Source organism: Coregonus lavaretus (genome assembly GCF_964263955.1).
Source record: "Coregonus lavaretus genome assembly, chromosome: 4".
Classification (NCBI taxonomy): domain Eukaryota; kingdom Metazoa; phylum Chordata; class Actinopteri; order Salmoniformes; family Salmonidae; genus Coregonus; species Coregonus lavaretus.
Window position 1 is genome coordinate 24,882,101 of NC_139991.1, and position 22,505 is coordinate 24,904,605.

At 45.7% G+C, this 22,505-nt stretch overlaps 1 pseudogene across 1 annotated transcript in view; it reads right to left on the reverse strand.

Annotated features, from left to right (window-relative positions):
- The window catches only part of LOC311128599 (2-hydroxyacyl-CoA lyase 1-like), a 239,437-nt pseudogene that overhangs the window by 12,105 nt on the left and 204,827 nt on the right, over nucleotides 1-22,505 (reverse strand). The window lies entirely within an intron of this gene.

The following is a 22,505-nucleotide window of genomic DNA, read 5'->3' on the forward strand; positions in this document are numbered from 1 at the left end:
GTACCTGTGAGAGGCGTGGATAGGGGTAGGTACCTGTGAGAGGAGGGGATAGGGCTAGGTACCTGTGAAAGGAGGGGATAGGGCTAGGTACCTTTGAGAGGCGTGGATAGGGGTAGGTACCTGTGAGAGGAGGGGATAGGGCTAGGTACCTTTGAGAGGCGTGGATAGGGGTAGGTACCTGTGAGAGGAGGGGATAGGGGTAGGTACCTTTGAGAGGAGGGGATAGGGCTAGGTACCTGTGCGAGGAGAGGATAGGGCTAGGTACCTTTGAGAGGAGCGGATAGGGCTAGGTACCTGTGAGAGGCATGGAGAGGGCTAGGTACCTGTTAGAGGCATGGATAGGGCTAGGTACCTGTGAGAGGCGTGGATAAGGCTAGGTACCTGTGAGATGCGTGGATAGGGCTAGGTACCTGTGAGAGGAGGGGATAGGGCTAGGTACCTGTGAGAGGAGGGGAAAGGCGTGGGAGTGCGTGTGCTGCAGGCAGTTCTGGCGCTGGTGCACCTGCTGGGTCCTCCACTACAGCTGAATCTGACGCTGCGGCCAAGAGAGGTCACCTCTCCTGCCTCATTACTTCCTGAGCTTGGCGAATCAGAGAGCTCTATCTGCATGGTGAGGTCAAGGGCGGGAACAACCACAGTGGATGTAGACTCCATCACCCATGCTACAATATCCATGCACTTGGCACTAAACTCATGTCTGCTCATCTGCAATGTTAAAAGACCATACAGAGTTAGTTTGTTAAAGGGGCTGCACTGATATAAAATGTAGAACCATTTACTCAAGCTAGTCAATTAAAGCAGTGGTTCAGGATTAAAGGTCCTGCAGGATTTCCACAAATGAATGTTTGGTCCATTTTACCAACATTAACTACTTTAGAGGTGACTATAACTCACCCCGGCACGCATATTCTCACTCAGCAGATTCCAATGGCTGAAAAGTAAATAAATGCAAGTACACAATGAACTACATGACATTACCTCTATTATCTTAGACTATGTTATGGATGGACATTACCTCTATTATTTTAGATTACGTTATGGATGGACATTACCTCTATTATTTTAGATTACGTTATGGATGGACATTACCTCTATTATCTTAGATTACGTTATGAATGGACATTACCTCTATTATCTTAGACTACGTTATGGATGGACCTCTATGGAACTAGGCCACACCCAGACATCCCTGATTGGTTATTTGGTCCGTTGAGTCCTTTGTATTGGCCCGAGACTATGGGAGACTCTCAATCTCCTCGCCTCCTTCTCAAAACCCATTGGATGAGAAGGTCAGAAGGGCGGGACCTCTGGCTTTCTCATCCAATGGGTTTTGAGAAGAGAGGACACGAGGAGTATGCAATTGAGATAGGGAACATATCTAGGGGATGCATGGGGAAGCCAAAGAGCAACTTACTCGTCCTTCATGTCCTGCACAAAGGTGTGTAGGTCTGGGTAGCTTCTCTTTCCCCTGCTGAGGGTGAGGCTGGTCTGGGAAGTTTCATCCTTGTGGGTCACGGTAGTGAAGGTCACCACTGCAGCCTGATGGCGACAACAGAAAGCAGAGTTAGGCTGTAATTCAATTTTGCGTCATTAAAACACAAAATATCTCAATGAAATGTCATACATGTAATAGAAAAATACATCAAATACATCAACTTGTCCGAGAGAGATTTACATGGTTACAAAAACGTCACGCCACTTTTTTCCAAGATGGCGAAGTAGTGCAGTCCTGTTTCTGTTGTGTGTCTGTAAATAGCCTGTAAATACCCTGTTTTTTGTATTTTTCGTACATATTTCCCTATCAGACTTTTCATCCTTCTACAAAATATACTTTCCTGCAACCCGCCTCACTCAATGTGGAACGGATTCTATTATCGACTTACCTTTATCTAGAATCTAGAATCTCCAGTTGAAACTAGCTAGCCAGCTAACTAGCTACTTGCTATTAGCCACAGCTAGCGGTGTTTCACCCAGAACATTGGATTTTTTTCCGCGGGATTAATTTTAATCACTGGACATTGATCACCGGATATTCGGCCAGTCTGCACAGCGCGTTATCGACCCAGAACATATCAGTTTTTCCGCCGGAATCACTGAATCACTGGACCTTTAACTCCGGATTCATCGCTACCAGCTAGCTACCACCAGCCAGCTACAACAAAACGGACGCTGTGGTCTGGCTAATCATCCTGAGCTAGGCCCATCGCCCATCTCCCGGCTATCTACCTCTCTGTCAACCGGACGGGACCACCTAGTGTTGACACGGAGCCCCGCCGATCCTACACGACTGGTCTGCCGACGAAATCGTCTGATGTGGTTACGACGTTAACCACGAAGATTCCATCCATCTGCTAGCCCTGGCCCGCTAGCACACGCTAGCCGTGGCCTCTTACTAGTGCTTCACCACCGGACCTTATGATAACTCAGATATACAGCTGATATCTGCTGGACTGTTCCTTTTTACGGTACTACATCCTGTTTATGTTTAGCCTCAGCCCAAACATGGTTAGTTTATTGTTGTTTCGGTTATTTCTAATTGTACTATATCACTGTAGACCCCCCAGCCTAGCTAAACCTGCCTTAGATAGCTCCTTTGCACCTTCCCCTATACACGCGGAGACCGACTCAATTGATGACTCCAGCGATGCTATCTCTTTCATTGTTACCCAATGCTTAGGTTTACCTCCACTTTACTCATATCCTTCCATATCCTTGTCTGTACATAATGCCCTGAATCTTTTCTATAACACCCGGAAATCTGCCCCCTTTATTCTATGTACCCAACGCACTAGAAGACCAGTTCTTAAAGCCTTTAGCCGTATCCTTATTCTAGTCCTCCTCTGTTCCTCTGGTGATGTAGAGGCTAACCCAGGCCCTGCAGCCCTCAGTATCACTCCTACTCCCCAGGCGCTATCATTTGATGACTTCTGTAATCGCAAAAGTCTTGGTTTCTTGCACATAAATATCAGAAGTCTACTTCCTAAGTTTGAGTTATTCACTGCGTTAGCACACTCTGCCAACCCTGATGTTCTAGCAGTGTCTGAATCCTGGCTCAGGAAGGCCACCAAAAATTCTGAAATGTCCATCCCTAACTATATCATTTTCCGTCTAGATAGAACTGCCAAAGGGGGTGGAGTTGCAATCTACTGTAGAGATAGCCTGCAGAGCTCTATCATACTATCCAGGTCTGTGCCCAAACAGTTTGAGCTTCTACTTCTAAAAATCCACCTTTCCAGAAATAAGTCTCTCACTGTTGCCGCTTGCTACAGACCCCCCTCAGCCCCCAGCTGTGCCCTGGACACCATATGTGAATTGATTGCCCCCCATTTATCCTCAGAGTTTGTACTGCTTGGTGACCTAAATTGGGATATGCTTAATACCCCAGCCATCCTACAATCCAAGCTAGATGCCCTCAACCTCACGCAAATTATCAACGAACCTACCAGGTACAACCCTAAATCCGTAAACATGGGTACCCTCATAGATATCATCCTGACTAACATACCCTCTAAATACACCTCAGCTGTCTTCAACCAGGATCTCAGCGATCACTGCCTTATTGCCTGCGTCCGTAACGGGTCCGCGGTCAAACGGCCACCCCTCATCACTGTCAAACGCTCCCTAAAACACTTTAGCGAGGAGGCCTTCCTAATTGACCTGGCCCAGGTATCCTGGATGGATATAGATCTCATTCCGTCAGTAGAGGATGCCTGGTTGTTCCTTAAAAGTAATTTCCTCTCAATCTTAAATAAACATGCCCCATTCAAAAAATACAGAACTAAGAACCGATATAGCCCCTGGTTCTCCTCAGACTTGACTGCCCTTGACCAGCACAAAAACATCCTGTGGCGTACAGCATTAGCATCAAATAGCCCCCGCGATATGCAACTTTTCAGGGAAGTTAGGAACCAATATACACAAGCAGTCAGGAAAGCAAAGGCTAACTTTTTCAAACAGAAATTTGCATCCTGTAGCACTAACTCCAAAAAGTTTTGGGACACTGTAAAGTCCATGGAGAATAAGAGCACTTCCTCCCAGCTGCCCACTGCACTGAGGCTAGGAAACACTATCACCACCGATAAATCTACAATAATCGAGAATTTCAACAAGCATTTTGCTACAGCTGGCCATGCTTTCCATCTGGCTACCACTAACCCGGCCACCAACTCTGCACCCTCTGCTGCAACTTGCCCATGCCCCCCCCGCTTCTCCTTCACACAAATTCAGACAGCTGATGTTTTGAAAGCGCTGCAAAATCTGGACCCCTACAAATCAGCTGGGCTAGACAATCTGGACCCTTTCTTTCTAAAACTAGCCGCCGAAATTGTCGCAACCCCTATTACTAGTCTGTTCAACCTCTCTTTCATAACGTCTGAGATCCCCAGAGATTGGAAAGCTGCCGCGGTCATCCCCCTCTTCAAAGGGGGTGACACTCTAGATCCAAACTGCTACAGACCTATATCCATCCTGCCCTGCCTTTCGAAAGTATTCGAAAGCCAAGTTAACAAACAGATCATCGACCATTTCGAATACCACCGTACCTTCTCCGCTATGCAATCCGGTTTCCGAGCTGGTCACGGGTGCACGTCAGCCACGCTCAAGGTCCTAAACGATATTATAACCGCGATTGATAATAGACAGTACTGTGCAGCCGTCTTCATCGACCTGGCCAAGGCTTTCGACTCTGTCAACCACCGCATTCTTATTGGCAGACTAAATAGCCTTGGTTTCTCAAATGACTGCCTCGCCTGGTTCACCAACTACTTCTCAGATAGAGTTCAGTGTGTCAAATCGGAGGGCCTGTTGTCTGGACCTATGGCAGTCTCTATGGGGGTGCCACAGGGTTAAATTCTTGGGCCGACACTTTTCTCCGTGTATATCAATGATGTCGCTCTTGCTGCTGGTGACTCTCAGATCCACCTCTACGCAGACGACACCATTTTGTATACATCTGGCCCTTCATTGGACACTGTGTTAACAAACCTCCAAACGAGCTTCAATGCCATACAACAATCCTTCAGTAGCCTTCAACTGCTCTTAAACACTAGTAAAACTAAATGCATGCTTTTCAATCGAACGCTGCTAGCACCCGCCCACCCAACTAGAATCACCACTCTCGACGGGTCTGACCTAGAGTATGTGGACAACTACAAATATCTAGGTGTCTGGTTAGACTGTAAACTCAACTTCCAGACTCACATAAAGAATCTCCAATCCAAAGTTAAATCTAGAATCGGCTTCCTATTTCGCAACAAAGCCTCCTTCACTCATGCTGCCAAACATGCCCTCGTAAAACTGACTATCCTACCGATCCTTGACTTCGGCGATGTCATTTACAAAATAGCCTCCAACACTCTACTCAGCAAACTGGATGTAGTCTATCACAGTGCCATCCGTTTTGTCTCCAAAGCCCCATACACTACCCACCACTGTGACCTGTACGCTCTTGTTGGCTGGTCCTCACTACATGTTCGTCGTCAAACCCACTGGCTCCAGGCCATCTATAAATCACTGCTAGGCAAATCCCCGCCTTATCTTAGCTCATTGGTCACCATAGCAGTACCCACCCGTAGTCTGCGCTCCAGCAGGTATATCTCACTGGTCATCTCCCGTCTGGACTACTGCAACTCGCTGTTGGCTGGGCTCCCTGCCTGTGCCATTAAACCCCTACAACTCATCCAGAATGCCGCAGCCCGTCTGGTGTTCAACCTTCCAAAGTTCTCTCACGTCACCCCCCTCCTCCGCACACTCCACTGGCTTCCAGTTGAAGCTCGCATCCGCTACAAGACCATGGTGCTTGCCTATGGAGCAGTGAGGGGAACGGCACCTCTGTACCTTCAGGCTCTGATCAGTCCCTACACCCAAACGAGGACATTGCGTTCATCCACCTCTGGCCTGCTGGCTCCCCTTCCTCTGCGGAAGCATAGCTCCCGCTCAGCCCAGTCAAAACTGTTCGCTGCTCTGGCACCCCAATGGTGGAACAAGCTCCCTCACGACGCCAGGACAGCGGAGTCACTCACCACCTTCCGGAGACATTTGAAACCCCACCTCTTTAAGGAATACCTGGGATAGGATAAAGTATTCCTTCTAACCCCCCCCCCCCCCCCCCCCCAAATTGTAAAGTGGTTATCCCACTGGCTATAGGGTGAACGCACCAATTTGTGAGTCGCTCTGGCTAAGAGCGTCTGCTAAATGACGTTAATGTGCCCTTGAGCAAGGCACTTAACCCTTATTGCTCCTGTAAGTCGCTCTGGTTAAGAGCGTCTGCTAAATGACTAAAATGTAAATGTAAATGTAATTCCCAAAGCCAACACCTCCTTTGGCCGCCATTCCTTCCAGTTCTCTGCTGCCAATGACTGGAACGAATTGCAAAAATCTCTGAAGCTGGAGACTCTTATCTCCCTCACTAACTTTAAGCATCAGTTGTCAGAGCACCTTACCGATCACTGCACCTGTACACAGCCCATCTGAAATTAGCCCACCCAACTACCTCATCCCTATATTGTTATTTATTTTGCTCTTTTGCACCCCAGTATCTCTATTTGCACATAATCTCTTGCACATCTAGCATTCCAGTGTTAATACTATTGTAATTATTCTGCACTATAGCCTATTTATTGCCTTACCTCCATAACTTGCTACATTTGCACACACTGTATATATATTTTCTGTTGTATTTCTGACTTTATGTTTTTTTACCCCATATGTAACTCTGTGTTGTTTTTATTGCACTACTTTGCTTTATCTTGGCCAGGTCGCAGTTGTAAATGAGAACCTGTTCTCAACTGGCTTACCTGGTTAAATAAAGGTGAAATAAATAAAAATAAAATAAAAATAAAAGCCTACACGAAATACAGCCCTTATTTTATGTGTTTCTAAAATCGCCTATGGGAAAAATTAATGGTGGAAAAACGATTGGAACCATTTCCCTGTTTGACCGCTAGGTTTTATGGGTATTATCACACCTCCACTGTAACACTCTATAGAGGGGTTGGTTGTTTAGCAACAAAACTGGCATGCAACTATGGGGCAAAATAGACAGGGTTTGACTTAGACAACATGTAAACTATATTTAGTCTCTAAATGTTTAATGCAAACATAAATACATTTGAACAATGAACTCGTCTCAAATACATTGTTACAGTTGTTGTTGGTTAGCTAGGTAGCGAATTTTAGTCATTGCATAGACATGATATCAGTCAAAACACCTCAAAACAAGACATGGTATCAATAACACCATACAACGAGCTGAAACATGCCATAGAGCTACGATTCCCCACATGGCAGCTTGTTGTTAGCTGAGGTACAGAATCATAACAAGATACACGACTTCCGGCCATCGATGCGCGAGCATCATTTTCGTGACGTCAGCCAACCCTTCTATGGCTCCTGGTCAAAAGTAGTACACTAGCCTACATAGGGAATAGGGTGCCATTTTGGACGAATTTATGAAGGTGCTGTCATAACCTTTGACCCCCATTTGACCCTACTGTACCTTTAGCCAACTCTCATGACTCCCCGGCCATATACTTTCTAGTTTGATATTACAGCATGAATAGCACATTATTTCATTTGTTAAACCATATTTAATCCACAGTAATTAATATAATTGAAGATTTAAAAATAAATAACATGTCTACCTTGAACTCTTTATTCTCCATCTCCTTGCAAAATCAGCACATTTCCTTGCCAAAATGAACGCGCATCCAGAGCGAAAACAAACGCAATCCTCCAGCACTAGGGAGGATTAGACTGAACTGCTCCAGCGGTTTTTGATCAGTTTCAACATTTATCAGTGATGACGTAACAATGACCTGTACAGATTTGACGCACTTTCGATCTCGTGCTGATGCAACACTCTGTGTTGTTGAAAGCTCATGTATGGAAATCCTGCGAGTTGTAAACAAATGTAGGCTATTGTTGCCCTTAAAACTGTAATGTTGAGGACGCCATGAAAAATAAAATACATAACCCACACCGTTAGGCCAAGGTACATGCAATATTCATCACTTTGCCAATAGACTTCTTGTTCCTTGTTGTATGTAGCCTTTCTTTTGGGATTAGCACCACTGTCACCTAGAAATTGATACTGCGGTTGTCACATAAAACAGATAACCCATAGTTCATTATTAAATAACATAACTCATTTCTTTATTTTATTACTCATAAAATATACAGCAATCTTCAGATACTGAAAGAATTCATGGGAGTTTCGAATTCAGTCACTATTTCATATGTACATGCTAGTTTCATCCTTTTAAAGAAAAAAAAGGACACGAAAAAACCTGTGAACCTCCTGATCCTGATTTGACGAACATAGCATATGTATTGTACATATTTCCAGTTAAAATTATTTTCAAAAAGAGACAAAAACGGGGGTTTGAACAAGCAATCACATAAAAGGATTGAGTGGTTTCATTTTTTTGAAGAAGTTAAGCAAGCAAAACCTGTCAAAATACATTGATTATAAGACCAAGACAAATAATATATATATATTTTTTTCAACAGAAGAAAATCTAAATGCTGCTGTCCTACCATTGGTTTACAGTGTTTCTCCTCTCCAAGGGAGGCATGTTTTCCCCCTCGTATGCCTCGGAATAGTATCAGTGCTTTTCACAAACGTTGTAGTACTTAGTGTGCATCATTGTTTTCGCTCATACAGCTGCCCCTACTCTCCTAACCTCCCCTCAGTAACTAAAGAAGGCACAAAATGATGACATAAATATCACAAGAAAGAATACATGAATTAATAATTTACTTTCTAAAATATTTTCTAGAGGGCAAAGGACAGGTAGGTTTAATAACGCAAATGTAAAAAGTCCTGTCGCTCACATACAAATGCAAAATCTAAATGGCACCCTATTCTTTATAGAGTACACTACTTTTGACCAGAACCCTATGGCCCTGGTCAAAAGTAGTGTACTATAAAGGGAATAGGGTGCCATTGGGGATGGAAATTCTTTGAAATTACTCATGAGAGCAAATACTACGATTCTTTGGTTCCCACAGAAGGTCAGGAGCTTAAGACATGAATGATTTTATTAAAATGTTTGTTCATAAAAAATAAATGATTTCCCCTCCTCCCACATGGATTACAGACAAGAGGCTAGGTGCGTTCTGACTGTCTTAGTGTGCGGATAAACATGACCATCACTCTCATAAAACTTAAATGAAACATCACTCCTTATGTTTTTTCTCAGGCCAAAACGCTCAATCCCATTTCTACTGTCAAAACAGGTTTTGAAAAGGCTTCTTCCACATCTTTTGGTCCATGTCTGTTTTTCACTCAGTGAAGTGCTACTATCCCCTTGGACTACAGGTTATTGCCGTCATAAGGTGTCCGTCTGTCTGTTGGCTGGACAGTTTCTACCGTTTAGGACCTTTGTGGGTAAAGGTAAAGGTGGGGTATAGCAGCAGCAGTTCCTCTGAAGTCCAGTATCTGCTGGAAGGACACCTGGTGGTATGAGAGGATGAGTGTGGCCAGCCAGCCTGTTGTGCCTCCCCCTCTCCCTCCCTCCCTCCCTCCCTCCCTCCATTTCTCTCTCTCCAACTGCGGGACTCTTAAGGCTCCTGTGCGGACTGTCTCGGCTCGTGCCCTCCCAAAGCTGGCTGTGGTGATTTAAGACACGGTGTGTATGTGTGGATTTGTTTGTGGCCTCTGCCCCACTTCACTGTCCATCCGCCTGCCCTTGGCTCCTCTCCTGGGCAGCGACCACCACCCCCCTCAGTATGTCTTTGAGTCTGAGTCGTTGAGTTCCTCATCCTTGTAGAAGCCTCCATCGTGGTTGCGGTGGCCGATGTTGTTGAAGCTGCAGTAGGAGCTGTGCTCGCTGCGCAGCACGGGCAGGCTGTCGAAGGTCACACTCTTGGAGGGGCTGGTGGTGTAGTGGTTAATGGCACTGAAGGACAGGCTGGGCGCCGGGTTGCAGGGGGACACGGGCATCATGGTGGCCAGGATCAGCGCCAGGCAGTCCGCCACGTCTTTGTTGGGGGCGCAGGCCAAGGCAGGCGTGTAACCTGAGGGGTTCAAACAGAACAGCAGAGGGTCACTTCAGGAGCATCACCGTTTACTATAACACTTTTGGTGAAAAACATGAAATAACACCAGGCTAGGAGATACAAAGTTAAGACAATAACCAAGCAGTGGACTAGAGAGAAACATTTGTGGACACATTGAGAAGAGAAGTACAGAAGAAAACGGTGTTAGCGTTATGGATCTTACCATTCTCATCGACTGCGAGCACACTAGTAGCTCCTGAACCACCACCGTCAGACCATTTCTGGCTGCAACGTGTAACGGCCTGAGGAGAAAGTACCGTCAGATTAGCCAGCAGCAAATGAGGATACCTCCCAAATGCCAGACTATTCCCTATATAGTGCACTTCTTCTAATTCTTCTGGCCCAATTAATACAGCTGAACCATACGTACGTCTGTAAGGCTGCGTTAGTCGAGTTGATGAGGTTCCTGTCTGTAATCTTCTCCAATATCAACAAAGCACTGGTTTCATGCCCCTTTAAAAACCAGAGTCAAACATGTCAGACCAAAATTTCAACCAGAGAGAGCCAACTGTTCAGATGAACGTCATCTTCATGTGGGGATGCTCACCTTACTGCAGGCCAGATGAAGAGCAGTGTTCTTGACTGCATCCTGCAGGGTGAGCTCTGCTTTGGCACTGCTCACCAACAGCTCTGACACAGACAGAGAAACATAAAGAAACTCAATTAGGAAATTAAGCGACTTATTAAAATGTAAAACAGACATGTTGAACTTAAGCCGGCTGGGCGAGGCAAAGCGGAGGAGAGGGGGCTGCGTACCGACAGCGTTGGTTTGTCCGTTCTCAGCAGCCATCATGAGGGAGGTCTTCCCGGAGGCATCGGGGGAGTTGACCTGGGCGTTGTGGCCTAGCAGCAGCTGAAGACACTCCACGTGGTCCGTGAAAGCCGCCGCATGCAGGGGGGTCCTGGAGAGAGAGGAAACTTATTTCACCGATATCATGTAGGACTGTTGTAAACAAGTTTGTTCAATTAACCCTGTTTATACCATAGAAATATAAAATCACTAATAGATGTATTAAAAGTAATCTACAATCCCTCATCCAACCCCAGAGGTCATTTTATTCCCAAGACAACATTATTCTCCAGAAGAAAAGGACTTTGTCATGTGCTGTAGTTACCGGTTCTTGGTGTCAGTGGCGTTGACAATGGCCGGCCCCAGAGTGTCAATCAGCATCTCTGCAGCCCCCTCGTTGTCATTGATCACAGCTCAGTGGAGGGGGCTGAACGAGTTGCCCTCGGTCTTGTGGAAAACCTCCTGTTCCAGCAGCACCTCTACACACGTGTCATGGCCTAGTGGAAGATTGATTCATACCGGAAAAAGATGACGTCGCTGCAGACCACAACAATACTCTCAGAGAAAGCTACACATCTGACAATGGTGAAGTCACAAAATATGTTTTAGCTACAACATATGCTATGTCAATCCCTGACAAAGTCCTGTTTCAGTGTAAGGTCCTCCACTGAGAGTCATAACCCCTAATTCTGTTGTAGTCTTGTTCATTCCCCCACATGGCTCCGTCCACACCAATCGAATGCTTTTCAAGCCACAAGAGGGAGTGAATGAGTGTACACTTCATGGAGGAGAGAACAGAGCTACAGTCCAGTTAGTCAGTCCGTACCGTTGTATGTAGGGGTGTAACGATCCATCTACTACATCGATGTATCGATTTATATTCCTATGATCCAACTACATCGATCTGTGCTCGGTGAGTTGGCCTTTTGGACAACATATATCACTCTAACATCGTTTTAAAATGTAATAAATCGATTGTATCGATACTAGGAAATAACCCATTGGATTTAAGCACGTCAGACTTTATATGGATGTTTTTTCTTAGCACTTTTAATGATAAAGGCTTTAAACATTACTCGATTCAGTCTGCCTATCCGTGACGTCATCGCCCCACGCCAGCAGCAGCGCAAAGGCGCAAAGACAACAAAACATAGCATGGCGGACGACAGAGGAGAAGCCGACGAGCGAGAAATTATCAAGCCACCATTGCGGTCCTTACAAGGAACAGGAATCTAGGAAACTTCACCTGCACTGTCCAGTATCCAGGTATTTATTTCAGTCACACTGGTTGAATTTTTGGCTAAAAGGTTACTGAATCGATTTCAAGTCACTGAATCGTTTCGGATCGTATCGTTCTAAATGAACCAATATCGTCCTTGAATCGTATCGACAACCACGAATCGTGATACAAATCGAATCGTTACACCCCTAGTTGTATGGCCTGCCTAATTCAGGGACATGTTTACGGTGCTGAAGAGAGAAAATCAGAAAAGATCTAGTGTTCCGTTAGTCCAGTACGTACCGTTGTAGCAGGCCCAGTGTAGTGGCGTGTAGCCCTGGTTGTCTGTGATGACGGGGAGGGTCTCCACTGACTGGGCGGCGTGTAGGAGCCCCCCCAGCACCCCGATGTGTCTGGATGCCGCCGCCAGGTGGACAGGGGTCCGCCCCTTACAGTCCCGAACCAGGAAGCTGGCGCTGTGCTGCAGCAGGGCCTCCACACACTCCTCATGACCCGTCAACGCCTGGGAGGAAGGGCGGGGAGACAAGAATGGATTTGAATAACTAATAATCAATGATATAATAATGAATCATCAATTATTACAAATGATGTCTGGAGGCAGGTCCCCCTACAGGGATGAATACACCACTACCCATGGACAACTACTTTTCTGAAGATAATATGTATATTTGAGCCTCCCCGTCTCTTTCTGTGTGTGAGCGTATACAGCCAGCTCTCCTCCTCACCCCTCTGTGTAGCGCTGTTCTGCCCCACTTGTCTTTGGCTTCTACGCTGGCTCCCTTGTTGAGCAGTGAGTACACACAGTCTGTGTGTCCGCTCAGCACCGACAGCATCAGAGGGGTTCTGATACACAAGACAACAAGGTCATATTACAAACTGGTAATAACCAGGCTGAGTCCCAAATGGCAACCTATTCCCTATATGGTACACTACTTTTGACCCGAGCCCATAGGGTTCTGGTTTAAAGTAGTGCACCAAGTAGGGCATAGGGTGCCATTTGGGACGTAGACCTAGTGTCAAAATCTCTTTATTTCAGGAATTGTATCCAAAACCCAATTGACTTACTGTCCATTCCCGTCTTGAACGTCCACTGCACTCTGGAGGTCAGCATTTCCAATCAGCAAACGCAAACACTCCGAATGACCGTTGGTAGCTAGAGGAGGATAAACAGAGAGGATATAAGAATGTGAGATGATTGACCGTTGGTAGCTAGAGGAGGCTAAACAGAGAGGATATGAGCTGATTGCTGGACGACTATTACCTTCACATGAACAGACAGATTTCTAGAACAGTGGTATTGGTAGATGACATCCTCATGATGTTAACACAGCAGATAATAAAACATTTTGGGGCTGAGGCCCTCGAAGCCTGTCACCTGCTAGCTGTGTACCTGGCTCTGGATAGAAGTCCCCCTGTGCACTGATCTAGGATCAGCTTACCCTCCCCAGATCCTCAGCAATAATGACAAAAAATGACCTTAGATCAGTGTGTAGTGGGCATTTTCACACTATGCTATATAATATCCCTAGAGTGGACATTGGCGTCCTAGCAACATGACCAAACAAATGTCCATCTTGGTAAGGAAAACTTTTGAATTACAGAATCTCTAGGTCTTACGTGATATCCTATGCGTACCTGCAGCGTGGATGGGGGTCCTCTTCAGGGTGAAGTCTTTAACCAGGATGGAGGCTCCCTGGTTGATGAGGACGTCAACACACTCCACATGGCCTTTAAAGGCATTCAGGTCCAGAGGGGTGCGCCCCTGGCTGTTCCTCACGTCTAGATCCAGCAGAGACTGAACCAGGACCTCCATAGCATGGTGGTGGCCGTGGTACGCCTGAATGGAAACAAACACACAGTCTGAAGCAAAGTCCAGTGGTATGCCTGAACAGATATACACTCCTAATATAATCAATGTCCTATAGTAGACCAGTGGTATGCCTGAACAGATATACACTCCTAATATAATCAATGTCCTATAGTAGACCAGTGGTATGCCTGAACAGATATACACTCCTAATATAATCAATGTCCTATAGTAGACCAGTGGTATGCCAGAACAGATATACACTCCTAATATAATCAATGTCCTATAGTAGACCAGTGGTATGCCAGAACAGATATACACTCCTAATATAATCAATGTCCTATAGTAGACCAGTGGTATGCCTGAACAGATATACACTCCTAATATAATCAATGTCCTATAGTAGACCAGTGGTATGCCAGAACAGATATACACTCCTAATATAATCAATGTCCTATAGTAGACCAGTGGTATGCCAGAACAGATATACACTCCTAATATAATCAATGTCCTATAGTAGACCAGTGGTATGCCAGAACAGATATACACTCCTAATATAATCAATGTCCTATAGTAGACCAGTGGTATGCCAGAACAGATATACACTCCTAATATAATCAATGTCCTATAGTAGACCAGTGGTATGCCAGAACAGATATACACTCCTAATATAATCAATGTCCTATAGTAGACCAGTGGTATGCCAGAACAGATATACACTCCTAATATAATCAATGTCCTATAGTAGACCAGTGGTATGCCAGAACAGATATACACTCCTAATATAATCAATGTCCTATAGTAGACCAGTGGTGCGCCTGAACAGAAATACACTCCTAATATAATCAATGTCCTATAGTAGACCAGTGGTATGCCTGAACAGATATACACTCTTAATATAATCAATGTCCTATAGTAGACCAGTGGTATGCCTGAACAGAAACAGTCCTAGACCTCTAAAGTAGACCAGTGTCTCTCAAATCGGGTGCCCATTTTTTCTCCCGCCCAGCATCAACATCGAAGGTCCCTGCCAAGCGTGAGATTTAGAAACAAACACACTACTACTCCTCTGTTGGAGGTTGATTAACTCAAATGGCAAAATAAGGAAATCATCCTCATCATCACCGTGTCAAAATATGCATGTATTTTACACTAATCAGGAACAGATAGGAACATGGTGTGTGAGTGTCTGGACAATCAACTTTTCGTGGAAAAACAACACCATGCCTGCATCCCAGATAGCACCCTATTTCCCATGTAGTGCAGTACTTTTGATCTGGGCCCATAAGGTTCTGGTCAAAAGTAGTGCACTAAATAGGGAATAGGGTGCCATTTGTCATGTGGCGAGACCCCTACAGGAGCAGGTAGGCTTTACTCACAGCTAAGTGTAGGGGGCTGATGGGAGCTCTGACATCAGAGTCGTTCAGGATGTCTGTCCCTGAGGTTTCCATTAGCTGGGGAAAGACAAGGACGGGCCAGTTTAGACTTGTAACATATTTACTTTGAAGGTTAGTCTAGTAGCATGTTTCATGTTGTAAATCTCAGTGACCAGCCCCTGCAGACATACTGGGGTGTTGCATTCGTATCTTAAACAAGCTAGTGTGAGGAAAAGTAACCAACTGGTACTTACCACATCTAAAGGTGTTTCACTTGCAATCTGGAAAAAGAACATCAAGAGTGACGATGCGGCCACGACAAACATGCAACCACACCTTAAAACCTACTGAATATCAACGTCTGTCCCAAATGGCACCCTATTCCCTATATAGTGCATTACTTTTGACCAGAGCCCTATGGGCCCTACATCCATTTGGGACGCAGACAAAATGGTCTGTGAATGCAGGGCGTCTAGTCCCCTGTGGTTCTGACTCACCAGCTCCAGACAGAGGCGGTGTCCGTACGCAGACGCGTAATGGACTGCGTTGTAGCCCTGATTGTCCCTGATCCCTGGGTTAGCGTCGTTTCGCAGCAAATATTCCAGACACCTAGAGGTCAGAGGTCAAGAGTTCACTAATCATTATACCAACATCAAGACAGACAGATAAGCAAGCAGAGACACTTTCCCAAAGGAGACGTGGCCAAGCTTTCACACTGCAGATTTAACACTAGTATGTATTCAAACACGGCCAACAACATACTCTAGACTACAGTGAAATGTGAAAGGTCATGGCACCACAACATACTCTCCAGACTACAGTGAAATGTGAAAGGTCATGGCACCACAACATACTCTCCAGACTACAGTGAAATGTGAAAGGTCATGGCACCACAACATACTCTCCAGACTACAGTGAAATGTGAAAGGTCATGGCACCACAACATACTCTCCAGACTACAGTGAAATGTGAAAGGTCATGGCACCACAACATACTTTCCAGACTACAGTGAAATGTGAAAGGTCATGGCACCACAACATACTCTCCAGACTACAGTGAAATGTGAAAGGTCATGGCACCACAACATACTCTCCAGACTACAGTGAAATGTGAAAGGTCATGGCACCACAACATACTCTCCAGACTACAGTGAAATGTGAAAGGTCATGGCACCACAACACACACAACAGTAAGAGAGGTGTGAGACGTACTTTCCGTCTGTGTCGGAGGCAGCAGCGTAGTGGAGCGGGGTGCAACCCCTTTTATCCAGATCGTTCACACTGGCCCCAGACCCCACCAAGGCAAACAGACACTGGTAGTTACAATTGGCTGCCGCATAATGCAGAGGACTCCTAGAAGAACGCACAGAAACCATTCAACATCAACAACAGAAACAACTTATTGGAGCTGTAAAACATTTACATTTTACATTTACGTCATTTAGCAGACACTCTTATCCAGTGCGACTTACAGGAGCAATTAGGGTTAAGTGCCTTGCTGCAGTGCACATAGACACATTTTTCACCTAGTCAGCTAGGGGATTTGAACCAGCAACCTTTCGGTTACTGACCCAACGCTCTTAACCGCTAGGCTACCTGCCGCACAATATTTCCCATAATAATTCCTATATGCCCCTATACTATATTCCCCATTATCATAAAGATCACATATGAAAGTTATTTGATGCCACAGACAGACCTTCCGAAGCTGTCCTTTCTGTTGAAGTCTGCCCCTGTGTTGAGCAGCAGATTCAGACAGTCCAGGTTCCTGGTAACAAGATATCAAGTTCAGAAAGGCCCTCGTACATCTGAGCTATCAGGTGAATGGTAACAAGATATCAAGTTCAGAAAGGCTCTCGTACATCTGAGCTATCAGGTGGATGGTAACAAGATATCAAGTTCAGAAAGGCCCTTTCACATCTGAGCTATCAGGTGGATGGTAACAATGAGAACCTTAAAGAAAAGAGAAACCCGTACACTGCTCTTGCTAGTATCACTGTTTTTATAATGCTAATAAAAGCAATAATAAAAAGTGATACTAGCAAGAGCAGTTTGCAGGTTTCTCTTCTCTTTCAAGAAGATATAAAGACAATTTAGACCAGAGCGCAAGTCAATACCACCATGGCATGGAACCACATTATACAGAAATTATACTGCACTAATGATCTATACGATTTTTTTATACTGCTAAACAATGTGAAATGTAAGAGTGTGAATATGTGTTTGTTCTTTCTGGTGGCTTTCCAGTTCATGAACTAAATATTCCTTGGTGTAAAGCCTGGACCAGTCCACTCACCCAACAGCTGCTGCAGCATGTAAACAGGTCCTTCCAAAGTCGTCAGGGGTGTCTATATCAAAGCCTGATGAGAGGAGCTTCCGACAGCAGTCAGAGAACCCACTGAGAGCAGACAGGTGGAGGCGGAACATCCCATGGACGCCTCGCCTGCAACACATTTTTACATTTTAGACTTTAAGCAGACACTCTTATCCAGAGCGACTTACAGTTGATTCAGCTAAGATTGGAAACAGCACCACATCACAGTCCTCATTAAACCCCACAGCAGATCAACACATCAGCATGCTGCAATGCCCTGTCTATCAACCCCCCACACACCACAATGTGTTGAGCATAGTCTCCAAGCGGGAATTCGGTCAATGACAGAATTGCAGATGCATGTTGCATTTTTGCTGGAAACTGTGTGTGTTCTCACTTGGCTGTGTCAGCTCCGTTCGTGATGAGTGTATTGATGAGTAACTCATGGCCGTAGCGAGCAGAGATGTGCAGAGGTGTGTTTCCATTCTTTTCTTCACAGTCGATCTCAGCACCTACAGAACACACACACACACACACACAGACACACACACACAGACACACACAGACACACACACATACACACACACAGACACACACACACGTCAACCACTTGACCCTAGAGGCCTCATGAAGCTTCATGTTCAACCACATTGCAAGTAACATTGCTCTGTGCCAGTGAATCATGGTTTGAAGACAAAAGACAATGCTGAAGAGCCTACTGGTTCATATATATTCAGTTGAGAGCATTCACAGCGACTCACCATTCTGGATGATGGCTTGAGATCTGGAGAAGCGTCCGTGGATGGCCGTCATGTGGAGGGGGGTCTTTCCATCTTTACTCGGCAGATAGAAAGACAAAGATGGTTCACACGGCAGTCTGTGCTGCTGACCACAGGCAAAATCAAACACGTATTGGAGGAGCGCTTGATGGCATTTAGTTTGCATTGTTAGGCCTATTCCATTGGTATTTGAATGTAGACCAGGGCCAAATACTAAGCCATGTGCTGCGTCAGTGTGTGCGTCCCAAATGGCACCCTATTTATAAGTACACTACTTTTTGAACCAAAGTAGTGTACTTATAAAGGGAACAGGGTAACATTTGGGACACAGGCAGTGTCATCACGGCTCCTTGCTCTATGGGCCCCTGGTCAAAAGTAGTGCACTACATAGGGAATAGGGTGTTATTTAGTTCAGACACAGTGTTGGTCATCCGGTCTCCTCACCTTGATGTTGACGAGGGCCCCGTTGCCCACCAGCAGCTCCAGGCAGAGCGCCCCATGGCGCGAGGCGGCCGTGAAGTGGAGTGGGGCGAAACCCTTCTCGTACACCTGGTTCACGTTGGCGCCACACTCGATCAGCTCATTCACCACCACATCATGCCCGTTGTAGCATGCCACGTGGAGGGGGGTGTTACCGTACCCATTGGGCTAATTTATCTGGAGGGAGCAAGGGAGGGAAAAGAGTGGAGAGAGAGAGAGAGGGGGGGGGGGGGGAGAGAGAACAAAACAATACATTCCTGATCAGGTCACTTGGTTCTGAAAACCCCCTGGTCCAACCTCTCTCTCTTCATTACTTGGTTCTGAAAACCCCCTGGTCCAACCTCTCTCTCTTCATTACTTGGTTATGAAAACCCCCTGGTCCAACCTCTCTCTCTTCATTACTTGGTTATGAAAACCCCCTGGTCCAACCTCTCTCTCTTCATTACTTGGTTATGAAAACCCCCTGGTCCAACCTCTCTCTCTTCATTACTTGGTTCTGAAAAACCCCTGGTCCAACCTCTCTCTCTTCATTACTTGGTTATGAAAACCCCCTGGTCCAACCTCTCTTTCTTCATTACTTGGTTCTGAAAAAACCCTGGTCCAACCTCTCTCTCTTCATTGCTTGGTTATGAAAACCCCCTGGTCCAACCTCTCTCTCTTCATTACTTGGTTATGAAAACCCCCTGGTCCAACCTCTCTCTCTTCATTACTTGGTTATGAAAACCCCCTGGTCCAACCTCTCTCTCTTCATTACTTGGTTATGAAAACCCCCTGGTCCAACCTCTCTCTCTTCATTACTTGGTTATGAAATCCCCCTGGTCCAACCTCTCTCTCTTCATTACTTGGTTCTGAAAAAACCCTGGTCCAACCTCTCTCTCTTCATTGCTTGGTTATGAAAACCCCCTGGTCCAACCTCTCTTTCTTCATTACTTGGTTCTGAAAAAACCCTGGTCCAACCTCTCTCTCTTCATTGCTTGGTTATGAAAACCCCCTGGTCCAACCTCTCTCTCTTCATTACTTGGTTATGAAAACCCCCTGGTCCAACCTCTCTCTCTTCATTACTTGGTTATGAAAACCCCCTGGTCCAACCTCTCTCTCTTCATTACTTGGTTATGAAATCCCCCTGGTCCAACCTCTCTCTCTTCATTACTTGGTTCTGAAAACACCCTGGTCCAACCTCTCTCTCTTCATTACTTGGTTATGAAAACCCCCTGGTCCAACCTCTCTCTCTTCATTACTTGGTTATGAAAACCCCCTGGTCCAACCTCTCTCTCTTCATTACTTGGTTCTGAAAAAACCCTGGTCCAACCTCTCTCTCTTCATTACTTGGTTCTGAAAACACCCTGGTCCAACCTCTCTCTCTTCATTACTTGGTTCTGAAAAAACCCTGGTCCAACCTCTCTCTCTTCATTACTTGGTTATGAAAAACCCCTGGTCCAACCTCTCTCTCTTCATTACTTGGTTCTGAAAACCCCCTGGTCCAACCTCTCTCTCTTCATTACTTGGTTCTGAAAAACCCCTGGTCCAACCTCTCTCTCTTCATTACTTGGTTATGAAAACCCCCTGGTCCAACCTCTCTCTCTTCATTACTTGGTTCTGAAAACCCCCTGGTCCAACCTCTCTCTCTTCATTACTTGGTTATGAAAACCCCCTGGTCCAACCTCTCTCTCTTCATTACTTGGTTATGAAAACCCCCTGGTCCAACCTCTCTCTCTTCATTACTTGGTTATGAAAACCCCCTGGTCCAACCTCTCTCTCTTCATTACTTGGTTCTGAAAAACCCCTGGTCCAACCTCTCTCTCTTCATTACTTGGTTATGAAAACCCCCTGGTCCAACCTCTCTCTCTTCATTACTTGGTTCTGAAAAACCCCTGGTCCAACCTCTCTCTCTTCATTACTTGGTTATGAAAACCCCCTGGTCCAACCTCTCTCTCTTCATTACTTGGTTCTGAAAACCCCCTGGTCCAACCTCTCTCTCTTCATTACTTGGTTATGAAAACCCCCTGGTCCAACCTCTCTCTCTTCATCACTTGGTTATGAAAACCCCTTGGTCCAACCTCTCTCTCTTCATTACTAAGCTAGCTAGCTAACTCACCTCCTGGATTAGCTGGTGAGTTGCTAATAGCAACGGTTGCAACTAAAAACAATATCCTTTTAGCCAGCTACATTCGTTCGCAGCGACGCCGTTTTTCAAACAAAGTCAACACAGTAGCCATTGCTAGCCAGCCAACACTACCAGCAGGCTGTGGTAGCTAAATACAATATCTTTGTGCTAGCTACCCAACGTTTAATCGTTGCTGCGTTATGAAAGGTAAGCTTGGCTTCTTATATGGTGTTGAGTTAAGCTTAAACCATGTATTTAGATTGTAGGTAGGTATTGTAATTTGGTATTATAGGTAGCTTACTCAGGTAGTTATTGAAGGTTATTGTAGGTAATTATTGTAGGTAAGGACTGTATTCGGCGGACTCCGGCGAAGCACGAGGCTAGCCTACCCACTACTTGGACCAACAAAGCTAGCTAGCTAGCTAGCGGGTAGCTACTGGTAACTCTTTGCAACTATGGTTAATTGTTTCCAATGTTATTTCATGGTTAAGAGTACCTGTGATTGAGCCAGCTAGCTGCTACCATTCAGCTGTTTTTCTAACCTCATCCGAGGCATTAACGTTAGGTGGTTGGTAGCTGCTGTACTTAATTATAGCTACTGATAACAGTCTGCTGTAGTTTACAACAATTCTAATTTCTAAAGTGGAAGTTGGGAGAGTTTTACTCGGGTGGTTCAGTGAAACAATTATAGTTTCTGAGGTGGAAGTTGGGAGAGTTATATATATATTTTTTTTTTTGGTGAGGGAGGCCTGCTCTCTCCTTTCCCTGATGTTTAGTTCATTTCATCCCGATCTCCTCTGCATTATTGTAGCCATCTGCTGCAGCCTGTCAACTATGCCTCTGCCTATCCCTGTTCTCTCCTCTCCGCACAGGCTACACAAACGCCCCACACCGCGTGGCTGCTGCCTCTCTAACCTGGTGGTCCCTGCACGCACCACACACCTCAGGCAGCCTCTGGAACTGCCGTTCTGCCGCCAACAAGGCTGACTTCATCCCAGCCTATGCCACCCTCCAGTCCCTCGACTTCCTGGCACTGACGGAAACATGGATTACCACTGAAAACACTGCTACTCCTACTGCCCTCTCCTCGTCTGACCATGTGTTCTCGCATACCCCGAGAGCATCTGGTCAGAGGGGTGGTGGCACAGGAATCCTCATCTCTCCCAAGTGGTCATTCTCAATTTTTCCCCTAACCCATCTGTCTATCTCCTCATTTGAATTCCACGCTGTCACAGTCACTAGCCCATTTAAGCTTAATATCCTTGTCATCTATCGCCCTCCAGGTTCCCTTGGAGAGTTCATCAATGAGCTTGACGCCTTGATAAGTTCCTTTCCTGAGGATGGCTCACCCTTCACAGTTTTGGGGGATTTCAACCTCCCCACGTCTACATTTGACTCATTTCTCTCTGCCTCCTTCTTTCCACTCCTCTCCTCTTTTGACCTCACCCTCTCACCATCCCCCCCCACTCACAAGGCAGGCAATACGCTTGACTTCATCTTTACTAGATGTTGCTCTTCTACTAATCTCACTGCAACTCCCCTCCATGTCTCCGACCA